Source organism: Pelobates fuscus, chromosome 12, assembly GCF_036172605.1.
Source record: "Pelobates fuscus isolate aPelFus1 chromosome 12, aPelFus1.pri, whole genome shotgun sequence".
NCBI lineage: Eukaryota > Metazoa > Chordata > Amphibia > Anura > Pelobatidae > Pelobates > Pelobates fuscus.
This window is the reverse complement of record NC_086328.1, coordinates 101,641,808-101,660,373: the sequence shown is the minus strand read 5'-3', so window position 1 is coordinate 101,660,373 and position 18,566 is coordinate 101,641,808. Positions and strand designations below refer to the sequence as shown.

General features: G+C 37.8%; 1 protein-coding gene across 6 annotated transcripts in view; it reads right to left on the bottom strand.

Moving 5' to 3' along the window:
• Positions 1 to 18,566, bottom strand: part of SOX6 (SRY-box transcription factor 6) — a 380,567-nt gene that overhangs the window by 297,851 nt on the left and 64,150 nt on the right. The gene's annotated exons all lie outside the window — the stretch shown is intronic.

The window sequence follows — 18,566 nt, the reverse complement described above, 5'->3', positions numbered from 1 at the left end:
AATATAATACAGATTCATACATTTTCTAAATGTCTTTCAGACTACAAGTTCCCAAATCACAATTTGCAGTTGTTATTAAATTCTGCTCTGTAAATTTAAATAAGATATTTATTCAAAAAGATGGCTATGCTAGAATTTTATAAATTTTAACTCTACGAGGTGAACTAACTAACTAGTGGTTTGGGCTGTGCTGACTAACTTGCAGATCATCTGAGTTACAAAATATCCAATAGATGTATCTACTAAACAGTGAATCCCAAATTTAAACTTTAGGGTGTAGAAACTAGAACTCTTTTAATTAGAAGTACACCAAAATTGGTTATAATTTGACTAAATGTAACAGTTTTTTGTAATTACGATAATTTAGATTAGAAATGGTTATTTAACCCCTTAAGGACACATGACGTGTGTGACACGTCATGATTCCATTTTATTCCAGAAGTTTGGTCCTTAAGGGGTTAAATCACTGTGCATAACAGAGCAATGATTTTAAGCGTCTTTTCCCAGAGTTGGGTTTATTTAGCTGCATGTAGAATTTTAAAAATATATATATACCAGAACAGGTTTTACCTAAATGAAAGTGACGTTTTTGTGTATTTTTGTGATATTTAGGAAAAGATGACAATGTTAAAAACCCTCATCCCCGACACTCAGCAGCATAATTTGTATAAAAAAACAATTATGTTCAATTATCCTGCCCTGAAGTTTCATGGCAGTACTGCAAATGATAAGTTTATAAAGCAGACTGCGGCGTGTTACAACATAATCACTGTAAGAATTATTCACATGCAGTTTAAATCCCGTCCGTCCAAGTTTCTTACCAGCTGCAGTAAATGTGGCCCTTAAACCAGAAACATATGGGAGACAGCGCAGTAATTAACGCGGCTTCTGCCCATACCACTAACACACTGCAGACATTAAGAGATGACGTTAACATTGACTGCTGTATCCCGGCACGGCTACTTGTATTAAAATTTCACAGGGATAGGCTTTCCTGTGTTATCTTAAAGGGAAATTATACACCAAATACACGTTCTTCTTAATCTGCTGAAAAATGAACCCAGGCCATCCCAAGAAAAAAAATTCCCATTCTCAATCAACCGAAATATGGCTCGAGGAGGCCTCCCGTATAACCCTAAAAAAAAGAAACCAAATCTCCAAATATCATATTATTGGAAACACGCCGTGTGTCATTCAATGTCAGCCTTGTAAAAACTGAGCAAGTGAAGGACTGAGGGGCTTTTGCTCTTACTTTAACATGAAATAATATACAAAACAAGTTTCTCATTCTTTAAAACAGGTTGAAAATAGACTGGGTTTTTTTTTGCCATCAGTCTCAGCTAATTTAAGTAAAATAAGATTATTGTGTAACCTGCGTGATTCTAAAAGGTAATGACATGCTAGAATTAGGATAAAAATTTTTGGAAAAACTGGGAGATTGTACTGGAAGGTTTAAAAAAGTAACTAAATAAATGGGTGGATGAATGGATGGATGGATGGATAGATGGAAGGATGGATGGACAGGTGGACGATCAATAAATTAATGGAAGAATGGATGGATTAATGGATGAATTAATGAATGGATGGTTGGAGAGACGGGTGGTAGGATGGAGGTATGGAGAGTAGGATGTATATATGTATACAGCGACAGATAAACCGGTGGACAGACAGATGAATGGATGTATCAGTGGATGCATGGATTGACAGATGGACGATCAATAAATGAATGGAAGCATGGATGGGTTAATGGATGGATGGATGGATGGATTAATGGATGGATGGATAAATGGATTAATGGATGCATGGATGGATGGAGACAAGGGTGGATGGATGGACATATGAAGAGATGGATGGATGTATCAGAGGATGGATGGATGGACAGGTGGATGGATTAATGGATAGATGAATAGATGGATTCATTGATAGGTAGATTGATGGATGAATAGATAGATGGACTAATGGATGGATGGATTAATGGATGAATGGACAGGTAGATAATCAATACATTAATGGAAGGATGGATTGATTAATGGATGGGTGGAGATGGTTGGGTGGAGGTATGGAGAGACGGGTGGACATATGGATATATGGACAGATGAACAGGTGGACAGACAGATGGATAGACAGGTAGACGATCAATAAATGAATGGAAGGTTGGATGGATTAATGAGTGAAATAATGAATGGATGTACAGATGGGCAATGAGTTGGTTGGTTGAGGATGAATAGGACAGTAGTTGGGTGGATCCATCAGTTCATTGGTTGGTGGGTGTTTTTTTTTTTTTTAATCATTTTGAATATGGTTATACAAATAGGTGTAACATTGTTTTATTTACATTTCAAATAATTTGTCAATAGCATTGTGGATAACCATGTGTTATAATGCAACCACATAAAAATATTTTTGAATTTTCTCAATGGTCTCGATGGCTGCTAACCAAAAAGCCCACAGAGATTCAAGCTTTGTTGCTGTGAGAGGTACCCTCTTGGTAAATAAACTGCTACTTACCACACTTCCCCAATGTAACAAACTTAGTTGACCATGCCCTGACTGACGATTTGCATTGACAAATGCCCATTTTAGAATTATTGTCGATAGACCCAGCTGTCCTGTCTCTCATAGTGATGCAATTGATATATGCCAACTTATCTCTTATACCGGTTATTCGAAACTTGAAATTAAATAAAAAACGATTTAAAAAATATAAATAAAAATAACAACAATTGCTGACTTAGAGAATTTTAAAATTTTGGCCATTTTGACCTTATGCTTGAAATTAACTTTGAATTTTCACGTTAGTGAATAAACTGTATGCTTTTTATTTATTTATTTATTTTATATATATATATATATATATATATATATATATATATTATTTTTTTTTATTTTAATTCGGAATTAAATAAGACATCTCTCAGTACTTCATTTTAGACATCTTAGGTAATAGGAGCATTATCGATAAATTCAGATGGGATTTAGTTCAGAACACATTCAGAACAATTAGTTTGGAGTCCAGTTAACCTTTCCTAACAATATATATACTTTTATATTATTTATTTATTTATAAAATATTTTACCAGGAAAGATACATTGAGATTGAGAAAGAATGAATGTGTCTTTATTTGTAGTATTATCCAGTCTGTCTCTAAGTAATCTGGGAATCGAAATACATTGTCTGCTGTCTATAATAATGGGAACTTTACTGACAGATACATGTTAACTGCAGTCTCATAATTTGTCCTTCCGTTTCTCAGGCATCGACCTAATGTTCCTACATCATCACCCTCCGTGGCAATAAGTTGCTGAATCTGCGCTGCTGACCAGATGAAAAAATGGAATTGATATCAAGACTTTAACTACAATTAATGAAGATTTTATTTTTTATGATCATCTAACAAGAGGGGTAATCTGAAGCCTACATGGCATAAATCCAGAATTGATGTGCTGACTACCACAAAATAATAAAAATGAAATAGCCTTTGATACTTACTGAAAGAAAAACATAAAAACTTAGTTGACTCATAGCCATTATATCACATACAATCAACTTCAGAGCTATCGATCAATGGAGATAGGCCAAATTTAACAGGTCCCTTTCACTTGGGAACAAACGCACAGAGGCATTTGTAAGACTCCAGCAAGGTTAAGATGGAAATTAAGAAAATGTAATTTAGTCAAAAGAAGCATGACATTCCAAACGATGGGCTGGGGGTAAATAGACAGGTACAAGCACTTTGTCATCAGTCAAAGTCAACATTCTGCTATATGGTAAGACGCGTACTTCTCTCCTTCTGATAGGAAGCAGTGAATGACTAATGCACTTCCATATTTGTCAAAACATTTCATTTATTTTGCATGTCACCGAGATCTTACTAAACAGATCAATAATCACACATGCATTGAATAAATAAGATAAACAGTATCAAAGTAAAATGACACGTGGTATTTAGAACATATAACAGAGTTGACCTCCACCGACCACCCTAATGGTCTCTATAAAGATGCTTGTTTTCAATATCTGCAGTGTGTTTTCAAAGTTACCCCAACATAAAAGTACTACTTAATTATAATCCTCTATCTCGAATAACCAAACCACAAGTCACACTTTGTGTCTGCAATATCACTGTGAACACCAATTTACACCTTACAGGGATGTAGATTTTGCAGATAGGGTTATGCAGCTCCCATTTAGAAGGACACAGGATGTAAGTCTCCAAAAACAGTGCCTGCTAAAGTTTTTTTAGACTTGTGGATTCTGGGGGAGAAATTCACATATTCTTAATGGCACGGTTATCAAGGTTCTGCCTGTAGACCACCAGCAGACAGTGATCCTGCGGTTCTCTTGAGCTACAAAGGGAACAAACGTTGCATTAAGAATCTTGGTTTGATCAGTAAGAAAATGCTGTGCTCTTACTGCTTGTACAGTGAAGGAGTCCTGAGATTGCCACTGAGATTTGGGCTAAGTTCCAGGGAATTTGATGTCAATCTGTCACATCCGAGTTCTGGAAAGTGCCCAATGGAAGCCAATTTCTTTAGCCTTTTACACAAGATGCTTTTCTGATCTCCTCTTGCAATGTTAGCCTAGGAAGCAGTAAGAATCTGTCCAAAAATCTGACTTAAACACATACCTGTCCTGCCAAGGCATCCACAGGCAACATGGCAGCTGAACGCTACCCAAGTTTATCTCCTATACCATAACAACATTGTAATACCTGAGACACAAATGCCATATAAATATACAGGCAACAGATCAAATAATATAAATACATATAAATACGAATTATATATATATATATATATATATATATATATATATATATATAAAATACCAAATATTCATTCTACGTCAAAATTTGTATTAAGAATCTTGTAAGAATACTAAATATATATTTAATATAATACCAAATATTCCGTCCATGTTAGTTTCATTGTATTACATATCTTATACTGTATCCAGATATTTTATAGTAGCCGAGTTCATCACAATATTGTTTGTGTTACCACAGATCGGTACTGCTATATGTGCCATGTACCATAGTCCTCCATGGCTCTGCAATTTCTGAAGAAATTATCATGATGATAAGTTTGCTAAAACCATTTTAGATGGATTGTAGAAACAGCTGATTTAAATATTATCTACAGAAGCAGGACACACACAGAATACTCTCCAATGTGAGTGAGGTTGAAGAGCACAGATCCACACAAGACGTTTTAAATCTGGCCCAGGCGGTGGTGGTCATCACTGGTTAACACCATAACTCCACAGCTGGCCTTAATTAATAGATACATACCGTAGTTTAGCCTTGAAGTACATTTCAAAGCCCCCAACAATTTCGTTTTTATGTTGGCATTCTGCAGCCGAATACAAGAGACAATTTTGGTAGAAGATCTGTCAACAGTTCTCAGCCTCACATAATCATATGGTTATATGATTATAAGAGTGAAATCCCAGGCACAACGCCAAGCACAGCCATCAGTTCCCCACGGAATTCTGGCTGCATTGTTTTGTTTCAGGCATCTTATGTCATACCAAAAAAACAATTAAGAAGGAGGAAAATAACTCGTATTGGGTTTTATGTTTTAAGAATTAACTTTGTGGAGAAGGAATAATTATTGGTTTATCACACATGAATTTAAAGAATAATGTGGCCTATTTATCGTTCCCAAAGGGCGCCGCTTAAACAGCTCTTCTTGGAAGTCAGTTCCACACATTCGGGGAACAATACATTTCAATTAACTAATAAGCCCCTGCCTTGCAACACCGAAGGAAAAATGTACTCTAGGAGAAGTTTTGGGTAGAAGGGTGGTTAGGCACTTTATGATCTATTGCTATCTACATGACAGCATGAATCATATAGAAATAGACACAATAAAGATGTTTCTATGAACTAACCAATCAATAATCTACATTAGTTGACGCTATGTAACAAGACTTCACATGGAACTATCACTGATGCCATGTTTCCCTCAATTCCTGTTTATTCTTAAAATTAATTTTCTGTCCTCGAGATTTTGTGTTATAGGATAAAGGAGGGAAATATATAGAAAATCAAAGTTATCAGAACAGGGCTCCAATTTCTAGCTAGAACTCTGGTCAGGGACTGTAGTCCAAAATACTGTGTGCTAAACCTCTTGCCTAATTGTGGCATGGTTTTTGATTGTCTAAAATCCATCTTGATGTCCTACATAAACAAAAATAATTTCCAAACTCTATTAATTATTTGAATTTACAGAACATTACATGCTAGAACATTCCTAGGGTCCCTAATGTCTCGGCATGTTAGATTTATAGACCTTTTCCCTGCGCCTCGATACATTCCAGTGACACAGTAAATCTAACATCAAGCATGTTTTTGATGATGCCAGTTTGAAACATATTTAGTGAGTTGAGATGTTTGTCTCTGCCATGCGGGAGAGCATCGTTATAGAGCGACAGTGCCCAGCTGAACCCATAACTTCAAAATTCAAGGGCAAGAGTCCAGCCAGCTAACGTGTGGGCACCATGCCACGTAAACAGATGGGCATGATCTAAGTAGCCAGGAGACTACGTATGTGCATCCAGTGTATATCATGTTATTCTCATCAGAGGACATCAAACCAAGTGGGTCCAGAGGGATGCGCTTAACCTAATCCATGACTAAACTGGATTAACTTAAAAGGACCTTTATGTGCATGGCCAGGTGTCTGGTTTTTGCGAAGCACAGAAAGTGCTGGGTGTTGGGTCAAGAAAGACTCAGAGGAGTCCACTGGTTGCCCAAACATTATGGTAAAAATATGTCTCAGCAAAGAGTTTTTCCTCTCATCACAGAAAAATCAAACAAACGCACCATGGACTTCAACAAACACGGTGACGCTGTCAAAGAAAAAAACAGATTGGATTAATGGGTGAAAAAGCGCTATGTCCACAGGGGACAAGTAAAGAGAAGAAGAATGATTTAACTCATTTATTGCTGTCAGGAAATAAAGGAAGAAATACTCTGTTTGTTTTCATAAAGGAAAAGATCGAGAAGTTACCGGTATATTGCTACATATTACAATATCATTTCGTTGATCTACGCACAATTCATGGTAAAACGAGGTTGAATGTTTTACCAGATAATTGCGGCATTATAACCATTATTGCCAGTATCAGCAGGTTAAGGGTCCACAGCTTTAAAGAACAAATACACAGTTTAGTATCCCTTCAGGGTTTGTAGAAACAGCAGCGTTTTCTATCTGTTACCAAATTACACAATAGTAATAAATAAACAGAGAAACAAATAAATAAATGGATTCTGTAGAAGGTAAAATACTTACAAGATATATTTATCCAACAATCACAGAGGCTCTGACATGCCGCACTAGAAATGTCAAGACTCTTCAAGGGTCCTATTTAATGTACTGATGATTTTAACGTCTGGAGCAGCCCTATTCTTGGAGGATCATATATCCGTTAGCGTTAAGAGAATATATAGATGATTCTTGGCTGTACAATGCATGGAGAAGATCACACCAGCAGACATATTCCTTTACACACAAATGCTGTTTGATAAATATTTCGACCAATAATCTCCCGGTGCCAGTTAATATTGCTTGACCCATTCCAGGCCTTTCTAGAACCCACACAATGATATTTTTTTACTACTTTGCTCATACATAACATATAAAGTGAAAGCAAACCCCTGTGCTGTCACATTAATGTCACGTTAATGTGCATGTAGCATCCATAGGGTAGTATCACACCAACATGTAAAGTTTAGGCAATTATTTATCACTTTTTATTATCTGTATCTTATATAAGCATTACTGTGTGATAAAGTGATCCCCCATGCCAATTATACGGATCCCCTATACAGAAGCAGTTATTTCGCCAGGGAAGATACCTCCTACTAGGGATCACTCTCAGCCAGAATATCCACACTTGGAATTCACTGTGAGATAAAACAGCTAAAGACACGTCCTACCACAAGCACACAATGATACAGTAATGTGTCAAGGTAACTGTCATGAAAACATGATGACACGCCAGGATAGTAAATGGTTATAAGCTGCGGTAACGTGTCTTGGGTAGCACATGAAGATAACAAATTGTAACAAGCTGCAGCAACGTTGTGGTAGCATGCGAGGATAACAAATGGTAAGAAGCTGCGGTAACACGTTGTGGTAACACGCCAGGATAGTAAATGGTAACAAGCGGCGGTAACATTTCTTGGTAACACATGAGAATAACAAATGGTAACAAGCTGTGGTAACATGTTGTGGTAACATGCCATGGAAACATATGGTAACAAGCAGTGGTAACATGTTGTGGTAACATGCCAGGATAACAAATTTTAACAAGCTGCAGACTGCAGTAACATTTTGTGGTAACACACCAAGATGGTAAATGGCAACAAGCTGCAGTAACATGTTGTGGTAACACGACAGTATGGTTAATGGCAACAAGCTGCCGTAACATGTTGTGGTAACACGCCAGGATGGTAAATGGTAACAAGCTGTGGTAACATGTCAATATGGTAAATGGTAACATGCTGCGGTAACATGTTGTGGTAACATGCCACGATGGTAAATGGTAACAAGCTGCGGTAACATGTTGTGGTAACACGCTAGGATGGTAAATGGTAACAAGCTGCGGTAACATGCTGTTGTAACACGCTAGGATCACAAATGCAGTAACATTTTGTGGTAACACTACAGGATAGGAAATGGTAACAAGCTGCGGTAAAATTTTATGGTAACACCAGGATAACAAATTTTGTGAACACATTGGGGCACCACCAAGAAAAAACTATTTAAAAAAGAATATAAATGTGAAAAATTATGTGAACAGAAAATTACTGTAATATAAAAATCAGCACAATACACATATACCATGTGTAAAACGCAGGTGCTAAAATATAATCTACACGTGTAGATTTTAAATAACACCACTCTCTATCAGAACTAATACAAAGGATATCAATGTTAAAGAAAGACCACCGTGAAGATGTTCTATTTTGGCTGCAGTATTTAACCTGTGACTAAATACATTTTATTATAAACTGTGTTATAGAGATACCATGAGTTTGTTAAGGTCAGACATTCATATTTTTGTACTGGGTTGAGAACCAGAACATCTAGTATAATTAGCCTATTATATTTAATAATTTGTGAATATGTTGGGAGGAGATTTTTACTTTCGAATTTCTCAGCGGCCAATTGCTCTCACATATTACAATATTCGTAATTGAAAAGATATTCACTACAATTTCAAAAGTATAAAAACACAATGTCCAATATGAATTCCTGAATTTATAAATAAATGTTTTAAAGCGATTCTATAGTGAAAGGAAACAAATACAAAGTTGTATTCCATACACCATAGTCCCCACTGCATTTCTTTGAAAACAAGATATATACAAAGGGTTTCTCCAATCCAAACTCTCACAAACATTCCCACAGAGACCTAAACAAACAACCTCTCCTGAACACTTTGGCCCTATTGGTGTGTGTCTAGGCACCTAGAACTGCATGCTGCTCAGGCAGTGTGGGTTATAGGAGGTATGGGGAGCTGCAGTGAGCATGCTGCTCAGGTAGTGTGTGTTATAGGAGGTGTAGAATGATACAGTGGTCATTCTGCTCAGGTAGTGTGTGTTTTAGAAGGTGCGGGGAGCTGCAGTGAGCATGGTGCTCATGTAGTGTGGGATATAGGAGATGTGGGGAGCTGCAGTGCGCATTCTGCTCAGGTAGCGTGGGTTACAGTGGCGGATCCAGAGCCTGATCTCGGGAGGGGCACTTGTAGATTATTTAACCCCTTAAGGACCAAACTTCTGGAATAAAAGGGAATCATGACATGTCACACATGTTATGTGTCCTTAAGGGGTTAAATAAATAATCCAGGGACAATAACCACTACAGCTCAGTGTAGTAGTTATGGCGCCAGTAGTGCCAGGATCCCATCCCAGAGTAAGTAGTCAAACCGTTTAAGAACAGTTTGACAACTTACCTGGGGTCTGCTGGGATATAGGGCATAGGAGCAGTGGTATGTGTTAGGGGTGAAGTGTGTGTGAAAGGTGCAGTGTGTGTGTGTGAGTGGTGAAGTGTGTCTGTTAGGGGGCAGTGTATGTGTTGGGCAGTGTGTGTGTGTGTGTGTGTGTGTGTGTGTGTAAGCGGTGCAGTGTGTATGTGAGGGTGGCAGTGTGTGTGTGTTTGGGGCAGTGTGTGTATGGGGGGCAGTGTTTGTGGGACAGTGTGTGTATGGGGGGCAGTGTTTGTGGGGCAGTGTGTGTAGTGTGTGTGTGGGGAAGTGTGTGTAGTGTGTGTATGGGGGCAGTGTTTGTGGGGCAGTGTGTGTATGGGGGGCAGTGTTTGTGAGGCAGTGTGTGTAGTGTGTGTATGGGGGCAGTGTTTGTAGGGCAGTGTGTGTATGGGGGGCAGTGTTTGTGGGGCAGTGTGTGTAGTGTGTGGGGGCAGTGTGTGTAGTGTGTGTATGGGGGCAGTGTTTGTTGGGCAGTGTGTAGTATATGTATGGGGGGGCAGTGTTTGTGGGGCAGTGTGTGTAGTGTGTGTATGGGGGCAGTGTATGGGGGGCAGTGTGTGTAGTGTGTGTATGGGGGCAGTGTGTGGGGGCAGTGTGTATAGTGTATGTATGGGGGGGCAGTGTGTGTAGTGTGTGCATGGGGGGAAGGAGGGTAGGGAGGCTTTTTATTTTTTATTTAATTAAAATAAATATATACTTTATGTCCCCCCTCCCTTCTTACCTTTACTGGGAGGAGGGGGGACATATGTTGTTCCCTGGTGGTCCTAGTGGGATTCATTGGTGGTTCCAGTGTGGAGTGAACTCTAGCCCACGTTTCAGGGCTAGAGTTTACTCTCGTGAGATTTGGAGCGTTGCCGTGGTAACCGCGCTACGCTCCATGCTCGCGAGAGGAGGACTCGGAAGAGCTGCTGGTAAGAGCTCCCGGGTCCTCTCTCACTCCCTCTGATCTCCCTCCCCGGTCCGCAGGCACATTGCAGGGCTGGCACTTGGGGGGGGCAATTGCCCCGTTACCCCCCCCCCCCCCGATCCGCCAGTGGTGGGTTATAGGAGGTGTGGGGAGCTGTAGTGATCATGCTGCTCATGTAGTGTGGCTTATAGGAGGTGAAGCTGCAGTAAGCATGCTGCTCAGGTAGTGTATGTTGTAGGAGGTGTAGTCCCCTACAGTGAGCATGCTTCTCAGGTAGTGTGGGTAAGAGGAAGTGTGGGGAGCTGCAGTAAGTATGCTGCTCAGATAGTGTATGTTGTAGGAGGTGTGGGGGATCGCAGTGAGCATGCTTCTCAGGTAGTGTGGGTTAGAGGAAGTGTGGGGAGCTGCAGTAAGTATGTTGCTCAGATAGTGTATGTTGTAGGAGGTGTGGTGGATCGCAGTGAGCTTGCTTCTCAGGTAGTGTGTGTTATAGGAGGTGTGGGGAGCTGCAATAAGTATGCTGCTCAGATAGTGTGGCTTACAGGAGGTGTGTTGAGCTGCAGTAAGCATGCTGCTCAGGTAGTGTATGTTGTAGGAGGTGTGGGGGATCGCAGTGAGCGTGCTTCTCAGGTAGTGTGTGTTATAGGAGGTGTGGGGAGCTGCAGCAAGTATGCTGCTCAGATAGTGTGGCTTACAGGAGGTGTGTTTAGCTGCAGTAAGCATTCTGCTCAGGTAGTGTATGTTGTAGGAGGTGTGGGGGATCGTAGTGAGCGTGCTTCTCAGGTAGTGTGGGTTATAGGAGGTGTGGGGAGCTGCAGTAAGCAAGTCGATCAGGCTGTTGAAAAGTTAATTCTACAAACTGCTAAATACAAATTCAGTCTATAAAATGGATGTTACGTTTAAAGTGCAGTCCTAGAGTACAGTGATAGCATGGAGCAATCTATAGAACATTCCTCTGGGATCCATGATGACTGTTTCACATTTAGAACGTTGCCCCAAATTCTCTAACCTGGAGATTGCAAACATACGGCAAAGGAGGAATTTTAGACCAAACTAGCCGAGGTGGTCTATTTTAACCTAGAATTTGCACTTCCCTTTCAACTGTTACTGAGCAAAACCCTCTAGTTTTCCGTTATCAGCAAAGTGAGATAAAAACTGGTCTTGCTTTGTACCATCATTCACAATCCAATCAATCCCACAAATCATCAAAATATTCTGTAAGTTATAAGCAAAACCAGATACTATGAGTGCATCAACATTGGGCAGAACTCAACAGCATAGTACTCGTTCAGGTCTCAAACAAGTATACTATAAATGTGGCAATAATTTTAAATCTGGCTAGCACACTTTATATCATATAAACCAGGGGTCCTCAAACTCCGGCCCCCCAGATGTTGCTGAACTACAACTCCCATGATTCTCTGGCTATCTATGTAATTCAAAGAATCATGGTTGTTGTAGTTCAGCAACATCTGGGGGGCCGGAGTTTGAGGACCCCTGATATAAACTAAACACAAGTGTTAGTCTCCATATTCTTTTATGCCGATCATCAGGCTGTCCTGTAAATTGGTTTCATGTTAATATGCAATAAAACAAGTAGCGAAAATGATAATAAAGAACTAAACGATAGAACAGAACAGTGTGAGCAAAAAAAAAAAAAAAACCACTAGCGAACTCTGGGGAATCGTAGGTGACAGAGCAAGCATTCATTTATACAATATTACAGTAATTGTAAAAACGTTATCAGGGCCAATTAACACTGTTGATTCCAATCTTACATTTCATTCCAGAGTATATGGAAGTGGCATAAACAGACACAGAATTATAATACAAGTTATTAAAGCTGAGAAATAAATATAAAAATTAAATTAAATGTGCGTGTGTGCATGATGTATATGTATGTGTCTGTGTGCACGTATGTATGTGTTCTAAATATTTATATGTGGTTTAGCAATAACAATACAGAAATCACAATCCCATTTGGAGGCAAAACTGCCTTTTCCAAGAAGGATGCAGTAAGATGTTTCCACAATGTCATGGGATTTGACTTTTATCATTACCTAACTCGCTGGTTTTCAATATATATTTATTTTAGAAAAGACGAAAGGCTAATTTAATCCTGCAAATGTGTCCTGAAACTTTTTGCCTCAGTGGTGCATTAACCAGCTGAGCTATCTCACCAGCTTAGAGAACTGTGTCCGCTCCAGATAAAATGTGTTAGCTTGCTCTTACAATAATGTAATTCCCATAAGGAGATTTGTCTAGAATGTAGTACAAAGATGGAGATGACTCGGGAATCTGAGCTTAAATAGAATATCGTCTCAAATGTAATGTGATGGAGAATGACGGAATGCATACAATATATATTATTTTATTTAGAACGACGATGTTTTCACCCAGCTCGACTGCTCGATGTAGGCAGTGCAATATCAGGGTGCAGTGGGGTTTATTAAGTGCTTGCTGCTAGCGCCCTTATTGTTAGAGGGTTTGGGCACTGGATCGTACTCATTCTAAGATTCATATCAGTTTATTTAAACATCTTTAAAAAAAAAACATCTACAAAGAAATGCTGTAACCCCTTAAGGACACAACTTCTGGAATAAAAGGGAATCATGACGGAATATATCCGTCATCTGTCCACCTAATGCAACAAAAAGACAATTTCTTGGAGATTAAAAGCGGCTTCTGCAGGTTGGTCTTTCCTGCTTCCTTCACCTGATTTCACCAGGAAAGTCCCCCCATATCAAACTGATGGAGAATGCTAATTATCTACTGAATTTAGCAGCAGACCTATTTAAATATGTACATATAAAGACAGACAATACCCACACTTGTCTGCACAATGTAATTCCACACAAAAAAAAATCTGAATATGTAAAGTGCATTTGGCAATGAATACAGGGGAAAAGCCGGGAATTTTACAAATTACTCTAGAATTTCGCTACTGGACGAGCAGGAGAATTGAATAAAATAAGTCTATACTGAGAGCGGTAAAGTGAGAAAAAGTCTCAGCTTCCGATGTCAATGGTTCATCCAGTTTTGGATGTTTCTGATTATCCTTAGTTCGACGGATTATGGGATACAGATGTAGGTTAACTTTGATTGACCAGGTTAGGTAAAGTAATGCTAAGTAATAAAAATAAAGAGACAGAACATAGTAGAGTCAGTATTGAGATGTCTACCTATTAGTAAATGTATCTCTTATTTAGTACACCCTGTTATTGATTGGTCTTACATTCCATAAAACCCACTATTCTTACACCCCACTCTCCGACAGCTGGTAGCCTGTTCCCTTTAAGATTTACTTTAAATTACTGATACTCATCTTTAAGTGACACTCTATTGCCCAGACACAAATTAGATACAAATCATTGTTTGCTAGATATACTCCAAATGAAAAACTGCATGTATTTAATTATGCATTTTTCCATTGCTGGTATATATAAAAACAGCTTGCAAAACCTGCAGATCTCTCGTCTGCTGCCTTTGCAAGCTCTCCCCTTTAACCCTGCCCAGACTTTCTGTAGCTGTCCAATCACAGACTTTCCAATGCAGCTCAATGAGAAATCTTTGCAAGGCAGGTGCTCTGAGCAATTGCTGCCTCTTGAGTTCAGATGCATTGTGCTAACAAAACCAGGAAGTAACAGGATCGGTTGTCTGCTTGAAAGCCAAGGGGGTGTTACCAGGTTAATTTTTAAAAGTGTCAGTTTCTACTGAAATCTGCAATTTTATAAAAAAATGAAAAAAAGAGGACACACTCTTCACACATAAAGCTTTTCAGCAAACTAAAATGCATTAGGGGTCTGGGGTGTCCCTTTAATGTTTTCCATAGCTAGAGCCCAACCTGACTATCCTCCCTGACCGCCAACAAAGTTATTTACTAAAGTGGGTACTGGCCAAAGTACTCCAGGTGTTTTGCCACGATGGAAAACAACTGAAATGCAGAATTTATTGAATTCGGGTGATCTAAAATCTGCTGAGAGTGCGTCTCTGTATCCATCCTCTTCTCAATAGTGATTGGTCAACTATTTGAACTTTGCCCCACTGCAGCCGCATTGCATCTTTCCTTAAATAGTTAATAAAATAATCTTGTTCACCTCAGTTTTATAATTTTTTTAAATCACAAATGTACGTTTCACAATGCATTATTGTGTTATACTGTGTTAAATAGCTTGTATAACACATAATACTTTGCCATTTTTTGACAGTTTTGTCGTCTCTTCGTCATCAAACTGATATAGAAAATAATGTCTAAGCTTTCCCTGAACTCTCAGTTATCCAGTTACATCCATAAAACATGACAGTTTTAGGGAACATGAAGCAGTAGATCTGATGGGTTTGTCATTAGAACAAGTAATTGATCAAACTGACTGCGCTTCCCTCACGTGTGCCCAGCTGGGAGATTTCCAAATCCTGGCCAGATGACGGATCCAGCTGTCTGGCCAGAACGCCACGGAAGGACAAGTTAGTCAAAAAAATTTTAACAAGCTTAATTGTTACTCCATACATAAAATACCTGTTTCTAGAGACATATTCTCTTTTTTTTTATAATGGAGTAACATCTTTCCCCCACAACTAAACCACTTTCTCTTTCACCTTTCCCCAACGCAATGATCTTCCAACAGGAACTAATTGACCATCAAAGCTCCAGAGATCCAGGATTTGGAAATGACCCTTTTCAGCTCTATTCAAGATCTCCATCAAACCTGAATAAACCAGTGGTTCCCCGGTAACTACCAGATCTATGGATTTCTCACTGGATACTTCTATGAAAGATACTCTCGAATAAATTGGGCGTCCCTGAATTTACTTTCCTGAAATTGTTCCCTCAATGTAGTTTCACACAGACAATTTCTCTGAATTCAGTTCAAACAATTGAATGTGAGACGAATATCTTATCACACGATTGTCGAACCCGGACATATAAAAAAAAGTGGACGTTTTTTAAATACGCCCCGTCCCTGCGTTGTTCCCTGCCGCTTGGCATGTGATTCCGATCTACAAGCAATCAGATAGAACTAAAACCAAGTAGAACATTGTAGGAGAAAAAGAGAACAAGTGCTTGGAGTAAGCTGCCAAGTAAGTAGTGAATTAATTTCTCGAAAGTACTCAATATTACAAAGGTGTGATGAAAGGTGTCGGCTCATGTTTCAAATTAAACGCACTGCTGGTCAGCATTAGCACCTCGACTCTGAACAGCCGCCATTTGCCTCGAACACTTCAGGGGCTGGGGAAAATGTATTTGCCGTTCACACTGGAATAATTAGAACATGTCAGGAAGAATTAATTTCCTCATTTTTCAAAAGGATATACAGAAATTACCATGTTATTATATGACAAGGTCCCTTGGAGAATTGTATTAAATTTAATTTCTAGCTCATCCCACACAACAAATTAAAGTCATAAATAAGATGGAAAGACGCGGGACACAGAGCATATGTTTATAGCAATGAGTGAAGCCAAGGGAGCGTAAAGAACTATCTTCATTTCACTTTATTTAAATCAGTCAGACACTGTGTATCTGAATGACAGGGCTCGTTAATGGAGCTGTGATTCTGCTCAGGGTGATTTTAAAAGGCAGACTAACCAAGCTAATGTTTCACATTCTATCTCGTCATACAGACCCACCAGCTTCCAAATTGATTATTAAAAAAGGATCTGTCATGCTTTGTTTTGGGGTTTTTTGGTTTTTTTTGTATAATAAAAATTGTTTCCATATTTCTGGGAACACATTGTGTTTGCGTGGTATGATGACTAACGTGTTCCGGTTTAAAGTTCTGGTGCAAATCAACGGAGTATTTAAAAGGATAGGCTTTGTTTCCTGGTTGCAAATTCTTGGTAATTCAAGGTAATTGGCCGAAACGTCCAATAACATTTAAATTGTATATAGAAAGTAAAAAGAAAAACACTGTAAGATTATTATTTTAACAAGTTCCTCAGAAAAAACGGATAATAAAATAAAACTGTACCTATGTTTGCACAATAACAAAATACAGGAGAAGAATTTTATTATGAAAAAAACATTTTTTTATGGCAAAGTATAAAACATGTTCAGTGTTTTCCATTTGGTAATAAGTGTTTTATCCGCACAAAATTACATTGAAAATTAGCTCTTAACTTGCTTTTAAACATTATTTTATTGTAAGATGACTCTGAAGACAGTGCTAAAACCTGCATAAAAGATCCAGAGTTTTCTGTTCACAAACATATTTTATTTCATAGCTTCTCAATGATTCTGAATAGGCAATAATTCTGAAGTAATTAGGTTTTAGTTACCTATATCTGTCCAACCAACTCAGATGGTTTTAGGTATTAGTACATAAGAGAGCTTGAAGAAACTTTTCTATGTATCTATCTAAATATCTATCCATTAAATATCTGTCTATCTGTTTATCTATCTATACAGTATCTATTGATCTATACAAAATCTATCTATCTATCTATTTATCTATCTATCTATCTATCTATCTATCTATCTATCTATCAAGAATATATCTATCTCTCTATATGGTATCTATCTATCCAACTATCTATATATCTATCTATACAGTATCTATCTGTTTATCTATCTATCTATCTATCTATCTATACAGTAGCTATCTATCTATCTATCTATACAGTAGCTATTTTTCTATCTATACCGTATCTATCTATGCAGTATCTATTTTTCTATCTAGAAACTATCTATCTTTCTATCTAGAATATATGTATGTATCTATCTATCTATCTATATGGTATCTATCTATATATACAGTATCTATCTTTCTATCTAGAATATATCTGTTTTTCTATCTAGAATCTATCTATCTATCTATCTATAGAGTATCTATCTATACAATATCTATCTATGCAGTATCTATTTTTCTATCTAGAAACTATCTATCTTTCTATCTAGAATATATGTATGTATGTATCTATCTATCTATATGGTATCTATCTATCTATACAGTATCTATCTTTCTATCTAGAATATATCTGTTTTTATATCTAGAATCTATCTATCTATCTATCTATCTATCTATCTATCTATAGAGTATCTATCTTTCTATCTAGAATATATCTATCTATATATCTATCTATCTATAGAGTATTTATCTATCTATACAGTATCTATCGTTCTATCTAGAATCTATCTATCTAGCTATCTATCTATCTATCCAGATATATATATATCTTTCTATCTATCTATCTATCCAGAATATATCTTTCTATCCAGAATATATCTATCTATCTATCTATCTATCTATCTGTCTGTCTATCTATCTATCTATGTTTATTTTCCTGTACTGTGTATCATATTTTCCTATCATGTACAATGTCTCCCAAACAATGCCTTAAAATTAAGACAAATACAGTTATAGATGGTGAATAATGCAAGTATAATGTGATAAGTATAAAAAATGATTATATAATAAAACACTGAAATAAGAAATAGAAAGCATTGCTGAATCATACATTTAAAGATTGGCTGTTACTACTCTGAGTAAGTTTGAAACAGAAGTAGAAGTGAACACTTTGCTCTTTATTCGTTTTCAGTACATGGTGCCACCACGCACCCTCCCATCCACCCCCCCTCTACTCCCCAAACAGATCACAAAATACCGAACCTTGTCATGTAATCCTTGTCTTGCAGCAAATTAAGAGAAAACTTATTTATATGTA